This window comes from Neolamprologus multifasciatus, chromosome 5 (genome assembly GCF_963576455.1).
Source record: "Neolamprologus multifasciatus chromosome 5, fNeoMul1.2, whole genome shotgun sequence".
Taxonomy (NCBI): Eukaryota; Metazoa; Chordata; class Actinopteri; order Cichliformes; family Cichlidae; genus Neolamprologus; species Neolamprologus multifasciatus.
In genome coordinates, this window is record NC_140443.1 from 26,707,453 (window position 1) to 26,722,763 (window position 15,311).

At 40.0% G+C, this 15,311-nt stretch overlaps 1 long non-coding RNA gene across 1 annotated transcript in view; it reads left to right on the forward strand.

Annotated features, from left to right (window-relative positions):
- Positions 1 to 430: 430 nt before the first annotated feature.
- Positions 431 to 15,311, forward strand: part of LOC146518888 (uncharacterized) — an 86,484-nt gene continuing 71,603 nt past the window's right edge. Inside the window, exons 1-2 of the long non-coding RNA XR_014874168.1 lie at positions 431 to 1,213; positions 3,808 to 3,921. This is a non-coding gene — a long non-coding RNA (uncharacterized LOC146518888). The remainder of the gene's footprint in view (positions 1,214 to 3,807; positions 3,922 to 15,311) is intronic.

Below are 15,311 nucleotides of genomic sequence, written 5' to 3' on the forward strand. Positions count from 1 at the left end.
TGATCGTGCTTTTGCTGTAGTTGCTCCAAAGTTGTGGAATGATCTACCCTTGCATGTTAGGCAGGCCTCTTCTCTTTTGATTTAAAAGTCTTCTTAAAACATATTTATTCGCTGAAGCCTTTGGCATTGATTAGAGGGGTTGACTCAATTTGTTTTAACATGTTTCAATTTATTTTAGTTTTTTAGTTATTTATTTTATCTTATCTTATCTCATTTTAATTTTTCTTTACTTATGCTATTAGCATGTACAGCACTTTGTGAACTCTGGTTTTATGTTAAAGTGCTTCATAAATAAAGGTGGTATGGTATGGTACCGTCCTTCCCTAGTTCAGCTCTTTGGTATTTACAGCTCTATTTCCCCATAGTTCATTACCACTCACTGTATCTGTGGAGTGTGTTTAGCCGGGGAGCCTGTGGCTTGACAGTCCCCAGGGTGGAGTGTGTTTGTTTAGGGCCACTGCTCTGCTCGGACACTGAGATGCAGATGGTGCAGGGAGCCGGCCCTGGAGTGCCTTTGGACACGCTCTGGCAGAGTGCAGGGTCATGTTCTCTCGCCGACTACAAGACAGGAAATCCATTTAATTACCTGTGAAGCAGAAGACGGGGGTGTGGGGGGCTGACAGAGGAGGACTGTGTTCCCCGAGCACTCTGCCAGGGAGAGGGTGGGGAGGAGAAGGCGGGTGGGGAACAATGGCAGCGGGGAAGGAAAAAAAGGAACGAGGGAGAACAGATACTATAAAGAAAGCTAGGGAAGAATACAACAGGGAATGGCAAAATGGTGGCTGCTTTCAAAGTCTTCCAGCATCTTCAGTAGTTAACCTAATTGATCCCACGCCTCCTGTTCTTGCTGTATCGCCTGCCCTCACTCCCTCGATCGAGCTATAATGGACATTCTTTGTCCACATTCCTTATGAAATTCCCATATAACTGTTCACAACTTGTTGTCTCCCCTCGCCTGTTAAGTCTTCCTCACTTCCATAACTTGTTTATTCACAGTTTTATGTTCATTCATTGTTTGTCCCTGTAAACTTTCAGTATTAACATAGCCCTTTTCTCCCCTTTTTTGTCCTCCAGCTATCCCCTTCTTCTTTGCTGACAAAGGAACAAATCTGTCCCCAGCAGCCGACATGTCTACGGATTTTTTTCTGCCTCGTAGACCGGAGAAGCTCAGTCCTCGATGGGATAATGCTGGATAATAGCTAGATGAAGTGTGGTGAGAGGACACTATATACAGCTTACACCGGGAGATGTCTCAGATGATAGAGTTTGATTCAAACTGTTCAATTAAACTACAAGGATCACTGTACATATTGTTAACTGTTAATTCAAACAATCCAAACAGCTGTCTCTGCAGTATATGCTTACATGCACATAAAGGTAAGCCAAGAACAAAATACAGGCCTTACAGACAAATGCAAGCTTTTTTGCATATAAGTACATTTTTATTTCATTTTCACTGACACCACCAAAAATGTTTTAATGACCACTGCCATCTGCTTTCATCTCCAAGTACTTACTTAGTACACCGACTTCCCTTCAGTGTTATGTCTTCATGCTGTGGCAACATTGTAACTCTTGAGGCAGTGTGCTGAAAATGGCAAAATTAGGGCTCTTTCAGACTGAAGCCCAGAACTGTCACATCTGAGGAAGAGTTTGGCCCCATGCCAGGACCTGGAGACATTCGCCACGACACCCTCTTGGCTGGTTCATTCCCCAGATCTGTTTCTCCAAATGGCTAAGGAGATGGGAGCAGTATCAAGAAACAATAATGTTAGTTTGAACATTTGCACATTGGGAAAATGTTCAAACATTGGGGGGAAAAAAAAATAAAAAATAAAAAATAAAGACCCCCGCTGGCTGGCATTTGGGAATTACATGACAAAACCATGAACAGATGAACAGAATGTTTTTTTTCCACACAAGGCAAATAACTGCAAGTCCCTGCAAGGCATCTGTGAAACTCTTAGTGAAGCATGATAAGCATAAGAGCGCACATAAAAAAAGTAAAAAGCAGAAAAATCTATTAACAGATGCTAAATTTTATATACAAAAATGATGAAAAGTCTCTGCAATACTTGGTCCAAATCATTTTTGATCCACGATCAAAGGGATCACAATCTGTATGTGAAAATAAAATAGCACGCACAAGTCTGATTACTGGATTATTATATATCACGTACATATGAGGTGGAAAGGTTACACATGCATGTGCAACTTTAGATATCAGCGAGTAGATTGCTGGAGGAAACCCCCCCCCGAAATTTCTTCTTTGAATGTTTAACTGGGTCAGAAACAATGCCTCTTGATAAGAAGGAGACAGAAAATCTCTATTTTGCAAGTCTTTTCAGTGCGCTACAATAAATCTAAAACTTATGACAACATGGATTTTTAATTTTAAAGCTCATTTGATCTGTGCTGGCAGCTGCAATAACACTATGCCCAAGAAAATAACTGGCTGACATGGAGAAATCACAGAAAAAGCATGAATGAAAGTGGAAACACGAATGATCGAGCAATCATACGGATTGCAAATTGTCCGGGAGAACTGACCCGCAATGTCACAAATAATTGCAGACACACCAAACGGAAAAATCAAAAGTGCAACAAACACAGATTCATTACAAGAACTAGGGAAGTGTTAGATAACCCATTCTTTTCACCGTTTTCCAGTAACCATTTGTTTTTAGCAGAATTGCTTTGACATGATTTAACAAATTATAACCTTTCATGCTGTTCAGATCAAATTGTACCCATTTTTGTCAACATCTGATACTTTAGCTTCAAATTTGGGAATTTGACCGAAAATGAAAAATCTACAAACTGAAAATTCAAATGACATTTTGTATTTTAAGCATTCAAAACTGAGACTTTTCTAGATAAGATCAGACTGAAATGTATTATAGAGCCACCTGTGTTGGACAAAGCAATAGAAATGTTGGCTGTAGGGGAAATTGCAGGGCTATAAATCTGTGTGTGTAAGTAGGATCTTAAGTTACAAATTTCCCTATCACATTCGCTGCTGTTGCTATGAGACGTGTGACAAAAAATAATAAAATAAGACTCAGTTTTTTTCATAATGTCAATGTCTAAATAAGGTCTCCAGTTCTAGGATGATTGTAGAAATGTCTAAAGTAATAGAAGATTCACGTTCAAATACTCAACACCATGAAGCAATGCATCATCAAAAGTTATAGTAGAAGCATCTCTAAAAAATAATCTTGAAACATGAGTTTTTTTGAGGACTTATTCGACAGCTTTCCACCAATCACCCAATTGTTGTTATATAAGCACCAATGAAAGACACATTTGATCAATGATATATTACCATTGTAGAAGATGTATCAATTCTACGTGATTCAGTGACAGGCTGGAAAGGCCTATGATTCATTGTAAATGTGCTGCTTGTATAATCTGAGCATGATCACAAACTACCGTGAAAAACATCAATATTAATGAAGGCTGTTTAGATATAGACACTTGGCTTTTTATTTATGAGTAGGAAGAAGTACAGACCAGAGAGGAATGAGGTAAAGCCCTAAGTGAGTATTTTTTTTTCTAAAGGTGTAGTTTATACGCATCAGAGGTGTCACAGTTTTCTGCACCTGTAAGTTATTGACATGCAATACCACAGCCAGGTTGGAATACTGAGTGCATAGTTTATCATGCTCTGAAGCTACCTTGTTGTTCTCAGGTCTCACCATAGATCCAGAGCATACCTCAGATAATTCTCTCTCCCGCTTCGCCCATTGCTAACTTTATACCTCTTTTCTTCTCTCCTCTAACCCTTCACTTCTTTCCTCTTTCCAGGTGGGTCAGCCAGCTAACGATCTGGCCAACTAAATATCCCAAGAGGCTCAGTTCAACTACAGTTCAGGCCTTGACTGGGTGAGAGAACGAAAGAGTGGAGGAGACAGAGTGAAGGTGTGTACAGTATTTTTGAACCTCTCTTATAATTTTGTTTGGCTTCTGCTGCATAATACACTTGCAGGAAAAACAGTCTCAAATGTAATATTTCTGTTTTTAAAATGACTTTGACTAAAAAATAGCAGCTGTTTAAGATCAACCGTGAAATTATATTTTAAGCGTGACATGTCATGTAGCAATTAAAACTGTCGCTGTTATCTTATCCCTGTGCCCTTTTTGCATGATTGTAAGTCAAATAATGTTTCCTATCCAACTGTCTAAACAAAAACAAAAGATTTGTGCTCTATAAAACACCCACAGGCAGCGGGGATATGGCATGCAAGGTGTTTAGAAATGATAGTTGGCTAGTGGAAGCAGCAGAGCGTGAACTAGGGTCTGTCAGTCGTGACATTCGTGTCCTCGGCCACCTCTTTGAATGTGGATAAAGGCTTCAATTTGTGTGTCTGTTTGTTGGGGTTAGGGAGTGGTATGGCAGGTGGTTCGCTGCCTGTGGCAACTGAGGAAACTGTTACCTCGGACAAGCATTTCAGGCATTAAAGAAGGCATCTCAGTGTGCATAAATGTTTGTGTGTCGTTTAAAGTGCATAAGCTTTGCCCAGTGACATGGGGACAGAGTACAAGCTGCCAGACAATTCAATCTAAAGTGCACAAATACAACTTTTTTAGTACAGGTAAAAAAAACCCCACATTTTCTATTACCCAGAAAATTCCTCAAAATAGTAGAAATCACTGAATGTTGCATGTGAATAAAGGTACGAGTTGCTAACCTGATGGCGGGTTGGTGATGTGTGAAAGACCCACCTAATGACACTGGGGGTTAGAGAACTCTTTCTCAGAGTCGATCCAGAAGGAAGCCAGCCGAGCTCATCATGTTGAAAATAATTAATAATGCATTTAATAAATAGCTCCTGAGCCAGTGATGTACTCTCACCATCTGCTCCAGTTTAATTCCCTCCCTTTATTTAATGCTAGATAGCCATTAGATCACTATGGAGAAGACACGATAATGGATGCCATTATTCACGTGCTAGCTGTGTCTTTAAATTCTAATTTGGAGGTTGCTGTTTTTCCAGCCATCATATACATGGAACAATTTGGAGCAACTAGGTAAGAGCTTCAGCCACATATTTGTTAATCAAGACATTTTAATAGAGGTCTTTTAATTATACAGTTGGTTATGAGAGGAGGATATGCTCCTGATTTATATTGTTATTTGATCAAATATGATTGAGTTTTGCTTAGACTATTGCTTAGTGTGTATTAGTCTCGGACAGAAGGCTATCACGATGAAGCTGTCTGCCAAATAAATGTAATGTTCCTCAGATGTGGATCAGAATAAGGGTCCCCACTGGTGCAGCAATCCAATATGTTTTTGCTTGGCTAAAAGCATATTTTTGCAGCTCTCTGACAGAGCTACTTGATCTAACATGAATCATTTAATGTATGCACTTTGCTTTGAAGGCTAACATTGATTTTAAGTTCCCAGCAAAAGGCCAAAATGTGATTGAAAATGAAATTTAGCGAGCAGTGTTGAGCTACATCAGGATACTCAATTCACGTATTTAACGTGCCGCTCTTGTGTTTAATGTTGAATGCCGTGTCTGTGCACCTGCTGTCAGACCATATTCTCCTTGTTAGACTTGCTGGTCATCTTTGCCCTTTAAAAAGACAGTCCTTGTGACATTCTGCTTTCTTAATAAAAAAATGTGGACTGGGGTTCAGCTAAGGAGCTTTATTAAGAGGATTTCTACAGAAGAAATGTTTAAAGATGTGTAATATGCGTCTTTACTTTGTGATTTTGCTGCACATCCATTTTAAGCCTCCACGTTTTGCAGGTACAGGCGCCCACGCACAAATCCTTGCAGTTCCTGCCATGTATAGGCGTCCTCCAAAACCCAAGGTGTTACGTGGTGCCAGTTCAGTAAAGTAAACTTTTCTTTTTCAAAGTGCCGACATAGTTTTGACTCACGTATCGCAGGTGATGCCAATCAGTTCATCAGCGGGTTTTGCTTTCTCCCTTTTGTTTCTCTTGTCATGTTCATGGTAAAAGCAGAAATCTGAAAGGTCTAGCTTGGTGCTCTCTGCATCAGGGGGCAGTCAGTCACTTTAGATTAGACTATGGATGGCAGGTCAAGGAGAACAAAAACTGTCTCTACAGGAGACAAAGAGGAATACAGTTCTCTTTCATCGCACATGTCTTAGCTGAGAAAGAGAAAAAGGTGAGACGGGCCAAAGAACCAAATGCGTAAGGGCCACAGGCAAACATCTTTTCAATGAAAGTGGATAGATTTTTGCGTACATGCTGAGAAAGGTTGTATGAATGAGGAGAAAAAAACTGCAATATTATATATTTGAGTATTTATGTTGTTGTTTTTTTTTTCAAACACTGCAATATTGCTTTAGATAGAAATTACAAAGGATCTGTGTTTTTTTTACATTCTGTAAATAGGGGTCATGGTAACATCTGAAGCCACACTGAAACATGATTGGCAGTCAGTGACCGTTGAAATAGAAAGTTATAGAAATGTAATAAGACGACCGCGAGGGGAGAAAAAAAAATCACCTCTGACTCACTACACCTCTTTGAAGTTGTGAAAATCAATGCACTGGTGAAGCTGCAAATGCCATGTTGTAGTGAATGATTTATACCGTTTCTCAAACAGAGAAAGTGCGAGAATCCTCTTGCCAGCACTTCCTCTCTGCCTCTTTGAAAGCTTATGCCTTTGTAGCTTGTGCAACAATATGTGCGTCCAGAATATGTGTGCCATAAATTAAGGTTGACTGGACAAAGCTGGGATTCTGCCCTTGTGCTACAAAAGGGTATTATTGTGCGGCAGAGAGGCGGAGGAAAAGCGAAGTCATCTGCATCTGGATGGAGGAAGAGGGGGCTCTAGCATTCAGTCTGAGCCCCTCTGTGGCTGCTGAGGCCAGGCCTGCTGCTGCAGATAGACTTGTTCCAGCTCGTAGCCCTCCCTGGCTCCTCACCCTGCCTCAGCCCAGGAACAGATGGAGAGAGGAGAGCGAAGGAGAAGAGGGAGGGAAATAGCTCCCTTTTCAGAGCCTGGCACAAGCATTATGGGTATGTACTGTCAGTTTACTGTACGCCCAACAGAGTTTAGTTTGGTGGCCTTCGTGCAGATGTGTTACAGCTGATGCAACGTGAGAAAGTATGAGAAAGGAGAAAGACAACGTCCAATAAGACTGTTTGGATTTGCTCTTTATAATGTAACAAATAGCTTTAAGATTTGGGACGCACATGCACAATATTTACACAGGCTCTGTGTTATTCCTTAGACTACTTCAGCTGCTCTATAAAGTCTGAGACCAGGTTGGGAGGCTTGCTGTTTATGCTGCTACTGAATTTTCTTCACCTAATTTATTCAACTCAAATTAAATGCTTTAAATCCGCACCACAATTAAGGTGCCCTAATCACAATATAATATTAGATATTTTTGTGTAACATTACAACACTGGTGAGCTAAAACATTAAAACCACCGGTCTAATGCTTTGTAGGTGCTCCCTCGGATGGCTGAAAAAGCTCTGTTCTGTCACAGACAGACACGGGACCTCTGGGGATATTCTATGGTGTCTGGCACCAGGACTTGGCAGCGGCTCCTTTGTTCCCTGTGTCCATTGCAAGGTGGCACATGCATGACTCAGATGCAGACTTTGGATGCTTAATCTGATTGTAATCTGGGAAGCTTGGAGGTCTGGACAATACCTTTTTGCTCTCCTTTGTGTACATCCAACATTTTCTAAGCATTATTTTTGCCATATGACAAGAGGATTCGCCTGCTATGGGAGGCTGCTGCTATCCAGGAATATCATTCAAGGGGGGTGGAGGTGGGCTGCTTGCCACGAAGAGATATTTAGGTGGGTGCTAAATGTCCAAATAACATCCAAATGTATGCAAATACTCAAAGTTTCCCAGCAGAACTGACTTATGACAAGATGATAAGTGCTAGTTACTTCACCTGTCAGTGTAGAGCACCACAGAGAACCATAGAGAATGATAAGATAAGCTATGAGCTGTGAGGTTTGTTAGACAGTACAGTGGCACAGCAAGAAAGCCGTGGGTTCCAATGGGGCTTTCTTCCACAGTGGGGTTAGGTTTATTCTAAATTGCCCATAGGTATGAATGGTTGTCTGCCTCGCTGTGCTAGCCCTGCAAAAAACTGGTGACCACTTTAATTAGGTAAAAAAAACAACTAAAATAAATGTACATCACAATACAAAAAGACTTTACTGACTACTAGTCATGTGATCAACACTAGTCAGTAACTAGTGGATAATTAACAATTTCATGCAAGATGCACATTTAACAACCTTTCTTTCCACAGAATTAGGATTACAGTATAAACACTATATTAGGATTTTCACAGTTCAAACAGATACACAGACACATGCATGCACTGATGCAGGCACACACAAATTAGATGAATTAAATTGGTTTTAAGCAATAAAATATCATTTTAAGTACACAGCAGAAGCTAGAACTCACAATAATCCTTTGAATTTTGAATGTACAAATTCCACATTATTGAAAATATTAACTTAGTTTCCTGATTCTGAATTAAGATTTTTGGATAATTAGACTCTTCAGTCTGGTACATGAGTACAATTTTGCCTCTGTACACCACCATAGTGGATATTAAATAAATATATGACTGAAGTTCAGACATTCAGCCTTCAGGGAGTTTAACAAAAGTACTTCCAGTTTATTACAGCCATTTTATATATGTAGTCCCCCATTTTCAGGCTCAAAATTATATGGACAATTGACTTACAAGCAGTTTCATGGCCTAGCAAGGCCTGTTCCCTCATTATTTCATGATAGATTAAGCACAATTAAACAGAAAAAAAAGATTAGAGGCCTATCAGGGAGATAGCAAAACCTTCAGAAGGGGCTAAATCATCATTCTCTTATATTGTTAAAAAAGAAGGAATGAACTAGCCAGCTCAGCAACACAAAAAGGTGTTGAAAACAACTAAAGCCGACGATTGCAGTAGTCTTTTCTTGGGTAAGAGAAACCCCATTCACAGCATCTTGCCATTTCAAGAGCACCTTCAAGGACCTGAGTGTATCATTGTCATCGACTACAATCAAGAGATGCCTTTGTGAATGGAAATTCAGATAGTTCACAACAAGGTATAACTGCTGGTTGCACTCAAGAACAAGGAGGCCAGATTAGAGTTTGAGAGAAAACATCCGCACAGTTCTACAAAAAATGAACTCAAGGTTAAGTTGTGGCAGAATGACAGGAAGAGAAAAGTATGAAAACCAGAGAAATAGCTCACGATATGAAGCATATCACATCATCTGTCAAACATAGTGGAGGCACTATAGTGGAATCAGGTCACAAGTGCTTTTAGTGATGTGACTGCTGATAAAAGTAGCAAGTTGAATTGTGAAGTGAACAGGGCTATACTCTCAGGTTCAGCAAAACTGATTGCCTGGAGTTTTAATGGTGTAAACAACAATGACACCAAATAGTTTCTCAAATCAAAGGGTTGGAATATTCTTCACTGGACATCTGCCAAAAGGAAGCTCAACGCTAAGGACTTTAACCATTTGATTTGAAATCCACTGTGAGGCCAAAAAAATGTTTCATTGTCCAAATACTGATGAACCTAAATATGTGCCTCATATTTGTTCTGGTAGTAGCTTCTATTTACTTCCCAGATAAGATCACTTTTGATGTTTTCATCAGACAATCCAGTAAACATATGTCCCCAAATCCTTAACTGTTCCCTTAAGAATCTGCTAACAGTCAGTTATCTTAATAATTGACCTTTTTCCTTACCCTCCTCATACCAGTCCCTTCACTCTTGTTGTGACCATCAGTAATAGGCCAAATGACCTCTAGTTCTCCTAACTCTCCTTCATTACACTCAAGCTGCTTTTATTGGACTGGGGAGAGGATGAGATGGTAATGTGCCATGGCACAAGGGGCACAACTGATGACTTTAAACTCTCAGATCAAACCCTTGTGAGCCTGTTCGAGCCAGAAATCATAAACAGAAAACCATTTGCATATTTGAAACCCATTTACATATTTGAAACTGAAAAGCAATCACCAACAGACGCCATTTTTCAGTCACCAATAAAACCTTTGGTAAATGAACTGTTTAACATCTCAGCTTTTCACTGTAATGGATGAACTTCTGTGTTTGCTGCACATTTCAAGGCATGAAACTGTGGATATAATGAAGCCATAATGCAAAACTGAGGAGTTCAGGCGCTCTGTCTGTGTCTGTGTTGATGTGCCATGGTGTGCTGAGGAATAATAATCATGTAAAAGGATAATCATTCATAATGTAGTTCAGAGACTACAAAGACACAGTCCCTTTGGTACATACATGAGCAGGGGAGAAAGAAAAAAAAGACAAAGAAACAATACTTCCTGGAGTTACGCGTGATTTCGAACGTGTCGCAAACAGCCGTGCTGTGCCAGATGAGAAAACAAAAGGGTGATGCCTGTTGAAGCAAATAGATCCTATTCGAAAATGCTCAGGATACTTTAGCCCAGTTTAAAGCTCATGCTAAGGCACTCAGATCACCCAGTGAAAAGGCAGAGTGACGAGGGAAGAAAGAAAAGAGGGGGAGTGTCTTGTCCCGTCTAATTATGCATTTCAGACAGTTCGCCACCAATTATCTCCCCTTCAGTAGCATCTGCCCTTCACATGACTGCAAAGCTAATGTGTGGACAGCCCACTGTTGGGGTTGGAAACTCGAAGCTTAATGTATGGTAAGCTGACAGAATTTACCCAATATCTGATGATGAGAAATTCAAGGTGAGACAAAGGTTTGGGTTTAGTCTGGCAGTTTAATTGGGGAACAGTTTTATCATAGCTACTAATACTAACAACTCTAACCTTTGTTATTCTGACATCCAGTACCGTTAGCGCTGTGGGGCTGTTAGAAGTATTCTCCTCTGTAAGGCCATTTTGACGTGATTCTTTACAAAAAGCCACAATTCAATCAGAGGCATTTTTTTTTGCCCCGTCAGGACATTCAGGCACATAAGGACGGAGGTGGTTTTCAGTGGTTAGTGTGACCACTACTTTTACTCTGAACTCAGGGCAAAATTCTGTGTAAGATGCGGTGAAGCAGTCCACTGACTTGTCCCCCAAAGCTGCTCATAACAAACTATCAACAGAAGTTCTGCAAAAAACCAACAAAAAAACCTGACAAGCCAACTTTTACAAAGTGACTCGGGCTTATAGAAGTGTAATGATCTAAAATGTCATTGTCAAATAATATCCCACAGAATTTATTGTGTAATTGTAAAAATGGCTTTTGCCACACAGAATCCATAAACTACAAAAGAGGTAATTCTTCATTTTGTTCCACACTTACTGACCCGAATCTACCACTGGAAAACAGGAGAGGTGGAATCTGTAGATAAAAGCTGACCACTGCTGACAGCAAGTTGGAAGGCAATAATCAATATGGCTAAAATACCTACTAATATGATCGAATGTTGACTGATTACTACAGTACTGAAAGTACTTAACCCTGTAAAGCCTGAACCATGAAATAATTGCTAATTGTTAAATAAGTCCCATCTGAAAGCTTTCCCATCAGCCTTACATTTCCACCAAATGAATCAAACCGAGATTTTGATCAAGTTTCTCCATTAACTGAATGATATTTTGAGTACACCTAAAATCTAAATAGTCTGCCAACTTTTTAATTATTGGATTTTCAAGTCTTATAGCTATACGAAAGACCGATCGTTTGTCAATTCAAGCAATTCGTCATGCAGTGACCCATGATAATTGATTTTTGTCTTGGTAATAGCATTGCCAAAATACCTAAAATGTTGATGTTTTGACAAATGTAACTGAGAGTTATAACAAAAATACCCCCCCCCCCCCCCCCCACACACACACAAAACCCCCCAAAAAACTGCACCGCTAATCTCTTAGCGCAAAGAATAAACGTTTATAGACTGGAGTGCTGGAGGAGCTGGAATGATTTTGCAACAACCTGAATGGTGCGATTCGCTGGCTTAGATAAATCATGCGGTCGGGGGTCTGTGGGCTTCAGCAAAGTGAATCAGCCAGATGCAAAAGTGTATGTGTGGGTAAGTGCATGTGTATGTGTGTCCATGAAAGAGCAGACCTTTCCCACACGGCAATAGGCTTCACTGGAGCAGACAATTGCAATGTAGCCATGTGAGAACAGGGCAAGATGGAGTCACTTTTGCTGACGGCTCATAGAAAACCCAACAATTTTGATACAGGAAGACAGTATGCCAAAGGCTGGACAAACATTAACAAAGTCTCAAAGGTTTCCTTCTGCTGCTTGCTGTGGGGGATGCTGTGCACTGCTAGAATTTCCTTAATCCTCTGAGCTTTGACATGTGTGCGCACTGCATAGGTGTTAGTGGGTGCATATAAACATTAATACGTGTGAGTGATAAATAAGCTCACTGCTGAATTGATATGATCATCTTACTGGGACTATGTTAGAAGTTGTAGCAAATAAACCAACCTCTTCATGGAGTTAAATGTAAACACTGGACTTACTCATTAACCCTGGAGAACCCATGGGGTCAAATTTGACCCCATGGGTTCCCTAGAAAACCAATGGGGTCGGCTCTGACCCCATGGGTTCTCCAGGGTTAAAAAGGCCAAATAGGATATAGTTTTATATTGTAGTAGAAGTAGTATTGTACCTTTGTTCATGACATTCTTATGTGTGTTTATGTTCTGGAGAAAAAGCAGCATTGCCTTGCTTAATTGCCTGATTATCAGCCAACTGCCTTACGGTATATGGTTACATTATAAATGGTGGGTAGTGCACAACCTATCACCTGATCACCTAATTTGCAAAAGCTGTCACAGGTACATTTGACCTGTATGTTATGTTAGCTTGCTGCAATGCTAGATTTATATTTTTTATTTTCATCTTTGGCCTTAACATTATTTTACTATCTGTCACAGGGACTTGGCAGCTGTTATAGAGGAGCAGCAACTGCTACTCTGGCCAACAGTGCATGAGCGCTGCTTTTTGTGTTGCTTTTGATCTGCTGGGCCTTGGCTAACATCTTACTCACCTTTTCTCTTCATGTACAGCTGACTTAATGTTAGTGGTGACCCTGTAACGTTCTATAAGATTTGATGTAATGCATTAATCAATAAGTGAGCCATAGTGCGATACATGACACATGACAGTTTCAAAATATTAACCTTCGGTTCATTTCAAAGTAAATGAGTTTGGTTAATCATCTCATATTACTAATATTTGGTATAGCAGTAAGGTTAAATACACTAAGGGTGTGTTTGATTGTTTCCTTATGGTTTGGACAAACTAATAACTTCTTTGTCTTTGTGCTATTCAAAAACTAATTGTCTAAACTGGGGTCCACACCCTGGTTTGAAATGCCCCTTAGTGAGTGTGTGCAGACATGAGGCAAACATGTGCTTTAAGGTGATTCTCTCGGACCTCTCTTTTCTCTATAGCCCATCCATCCACAGCTCTGAGATGATGTTTTAAATCATGTATGGATGGATGGCTCTTTTATTACTTGTTTTAATAGTTAATAAACCACGTCTTAATCACCAGAACTGTCTATTAACTGTAAACTGACCTGAATGCCATTTTGCTGATTGGTACTGGTTTAAAGTAAATATTTCAAACACTCCACAAATATTCACAAATAATACATTTCTTACATGTTTGGAAAACATTTTTTAAAATATGTTTTCAGATGAAAACTGTTGAGCCACACATCTTACTTCTCCAGTGTCTTATAGAGTTTTAATGCACTGAATTTCTACTGTAAAAAAAATAAAAAATTGGGAATGTTATTTTGTGCCTGAGGGTTTCTGCCATTTTCAAACATATAGATCCGATGTGGAGGCACTGAGCCATGCTGTCAGTGCTGAAGGGCTGCTTCCTCTCGCACAGCAGAGCTTATTGGTGGCATTAGGTCTAATAGCCATCAGTGCAACCTTTGTGCCTTCACTTACAGCAATTGCAGTGTGGCCTAATGACAACATAAAAAGTCAATGTACAGGGAGAGCACGGGTAGGTATGCTGAAAAGGATTGGATGCCGAGTGGAAATTGTTATGATTATGGTCAAGCTTTGTGCACAGAAAATCATCATGTGTCATGTGAAACTATGACAAAGACAACCAAGAGTAAAAATAATTCATTAAAAAGAATAGAAGGCCAATTTTTATTGGGAGCTTTTTGGAAAATTGCTTTTACACATTCAATTCACTTCCAAACACAACCCCACGTGTGCATGTAGAAGTTAGTAGCATATAAGTAGCATAACAATATTAATACTGTCATCTTTAACAACACTACTGCAGAGAAAATGTAAGCCACCTATACATTTTCTCAGCAATACGATGGTTTCAATGCATGTAAATATAAATTAGCACTCAGTGCATATTTTTTGTATAGTCTTCAATCCACTCAACCATGTAATGTCAGCTGTCATGTGGGTGATGTATATATTTTCTAATCTGTACTGCAGGATCAAGTTGATATGTCAAGCGTGCTCTAATGGATTTAAAGGTCTAATAACCCAACTCACCCTGCCATTTCAGGCAAAACTTGTGGCACAAATGATCTAGTGATTCATACTTACAGTACTGTGACAGAAAATGCGAGGTTGCACTTGCTGCCATGCCAGCAAAGGAAAAAATAAGTTACATCTAGAAGGGAAGAGGATTCAGAACAAAGAAATGCATGTGTCTGTAACTGCATTTCATCAAAGATCGTGTACATAAGGTTGAGAATACTGTTAAGCATGCACATAAACAATGCCTGGTTGTTGTAGCATTATTAAAACATACCAAAAACACAATTTAAACACACACACACACACACACACACCACACACACACACACACACACACACACACACACACCTACACACACACACACACACACACACACACACACACACACACACACACACTAATGCTTAGCTAAATAGATTATGCCCTTCTGCCTCTCCCTCCGTTTCTCTTTTCCTCTTTTTCTCTCTTTCCCTCCAGCAGATAACGCCAATCTTGGGGCTGGCTCCTGCCACAAAACGTTCTGTAATAGTCTAATTGTGGCTAATGGTTTGTGCAGCTAATTAAAGTGTATGAATTACAATAATCAGTCAGCCGCACGGAGGCCATGCCGCCTCATGCTGTTCCTCCAAGCGTGGAAGGCCAAGACCAGAGAGGGGATTGTGTAGGTGGGGGTTGGGTGCTAAAGAAAAAGGTGAGATGAAAGTGATGAAGAGGAGTTGACACAAATGTTTGAAACAAAATCCCAAGGCCACCGGACTGCATCGACATGAGTTTATACAGTGGGTTGCAAAGAAGATTGGGAGATATAATGTGGGCAGAAAAGAAAATAAGTCATTAAA